Below are 2,648 nucleotides of genomic sequence, written 5' to 3' on the forward strand. Positions count from 1 at the left end.
ACACACACCACACACACACACACACCATACACATACACACACCACACACACACACACACACACACACACACACACGAGAGAGAGAGAGAGAGAATTTTTTAATGTACTAGGTATGTTTTAAGCTACCACTAAGGATATAATTTATCTACCTTGCATTTAATGCCAATTCCACTACAATTTCCCTTTTCAATATCACTCTCAGTAATATTGTCTGCATAAACCTGTTTAACTTCAGCTGTTAGACAACATATCCAAAATTAATCAGATAGCAAAAAAGTTAGATACTGCTTCTATATTTATAAATAAAATATGCCCATTGTAGTCTATAGAATCATAAGTTTGTTTTATGATATTACTAAATGTACCTGCAGGTAATGTGTATTATATGTATTTATATATTTAATTTATTCACATGTACAAAATGGAAAGTGAATAACCTCTGATCCATTGAAGTAAATTTTGCTATAAAAGACATTGCAAAAAAGCGTCTAACATTTGAGATGTTAACTTCAGATTTTAATACATGTAGAATAGCCTTATGAATTACTACGTGAAGTTGAAAGTGACAGGAAGAGAAAATGCATGCTTTGTTTCCAAGCACTCACCATTTATAAAGCTTTTATGTTAATAGTCCATACAACACCTACACAGCCCATTGAAGATAGCGATGTGGAGCTGGTGGCTACAGAAAGCCTTCACCCCTACTATTCAGCAGATTTGGTACAGGGACATATTCTTCATGCTCCCCAAAAAAGAAATACCAAGCCAGGTTGAAATCCTGTATCTACAATGGCCTACACATTATTGCTACAGCCGTGGTGACACAAAGCTTGTGAGATTAAACAACCAAAAGTTGATTTGACTTAAAGCTCACTCCCTGAGATGGAACCCATACCCAGTGCTGCTTGAGTAAGATTTTGTGACCAGATAGCCCAGGGGTCTATGGTAAAACCATATAACACTCATCCAAAGAAAGGAATGTAGTGATGAAATGACTCATGAGGATAGCCTGCGGTACATATGGATGAGTGCCCTGTTCATCATCAGAGGGGCTTCCTCCCGCAGCATATGGGAACACACACAGAGACCCAAAGCCAGGCAGTAGGCGGAATGGGAGAACTTGTTTACAACTCAGATCTAGATAATATGTGTTCACTAAATCTCTCCCCCCAGAGCACAGAGAAACTGCCGCCCCCCACCCCCCAAAAAAGAAGAGGTAACAGACTGGAAGAGCCAGAGGGAAGGGAAGTCATGGAGAAAACAAGGCTCTCTAACTCAACGGAAGCAAAGCTCATATGAACGCGCAGACACCAGGTCAGCGTGCACAGTACCCGCATGGACCTCTCCGTGCCAGGTCCGCTGCGTATGTATCATGGCTTCCAGTCTAGTGTTTTTATGAGATTTCTAAGTGTGGAAAGGAGGGGGTGCCTCGTTCTTGTATACTCTCTTGGGTTCTTTTCTTTTTTTTTTTTCCCCGCTGGTTTGTCTTATCTAATATTGACGTGATTGCTTTATGCCTGATTATATTTGACTTTATTACATTCTTAAAAGTGAATGAATGAATGAATGAATTAATGAATGAACAAATGAAAGAAAACATAGCTCTAGAGTTAAAGTTACCAACTGTACTGCCACTTTTATCTGCTGGGAAAGGGAAAAATAAGTTCTCACCAACAGAGTGACGCTGGGTATTTCGACCACTCCAGGACAGGCCTCAGCTTCAGAAGTAGTTGACTAACATATAATGGATTCCACATTTTTTGTTGTTGTTTGTTTTGTTTTGTTTTGTTTTGGGGTATGTGTGGTGTGTGTATGTGTATTTATTGATTACAGTTTGGTGGTTGGGTGTTTGTTTTTCCTTTTAGTATGATTTTATTTTGTTTTCTGTATTTTGGGGGGGTTCTGTTGTTATGTTTGGTTTTTATTTGTTTTTAGAAAGAGAACGTAACACTGGGTGGGCACAGAGAATCTCGAAGGACTCGCAGGGGGACAATATGATTAAAATATGTTTAGATTTAAAAATTATTTTAAATAATAAAAAATAATAAAAGAAAGATCTTAAAAGTCACAAAGGAAAATATATTTTCCACATGGTGAGTTAAGCTGTGTAAAACATATTTAATATTTATAATAATGAAAACAGAAAGGAATGTAAGGTGTCTGAGAGCCCTCTTAGTTAACTAGAACTCAAAGTGACAACCGCTTTTTATGTCACTGAATGTCCCCGCCACTGTACACTTGCCAAACTTGCATTGCCTTGTCAACAAGAATGTTTCCCTACTACTTAATATCTCATTCCCCTGGCTTCTCCAAGTATGGACACTGTTGGGTCAATCCAGTAAGAGGGTTGCTCCTGGGAAGTAGAAGATACATCAAAACCTGAGCATGAGCTGTGCTAAGCATGTGTGAGCATGAGCTGTGCTAAGCATGTGTGAGCATGAGCTGCGCTAAGCATGTGTGAGCATGAGCTGTGCTAAGCATGTGTGAGCATGAGCTGCGGTAAGCATGTGTGAGCATGAGCTGCGCTAAGCATGTGTGAGCATGAGCTGTGGTAAGCATGTGTGAGCATGAGCTGTGCTGAGCATGTGTGAGCATGAGCTGTGCTAAGCATGTGTGAGCATGAGCTGCGCTAAGCATGTGTGAGCATG

Source organism: Mastomys coucha, unplaced genomic scaffold (assembly GCF_008632895.1).
Source record: "Mastomys coucha isolate ucsf_1 unplaced genomic scaffold, UCSF_Mcou_1 pScaffold17, whole genome shotgun sequence".
Classification (NCBI taxonomy): domain Eukaryota; kingdom Metazoa; phylum Chordata; class Mammalia; order Rodentia; family Muridae; genus Mastomys; species Mastomys coucha.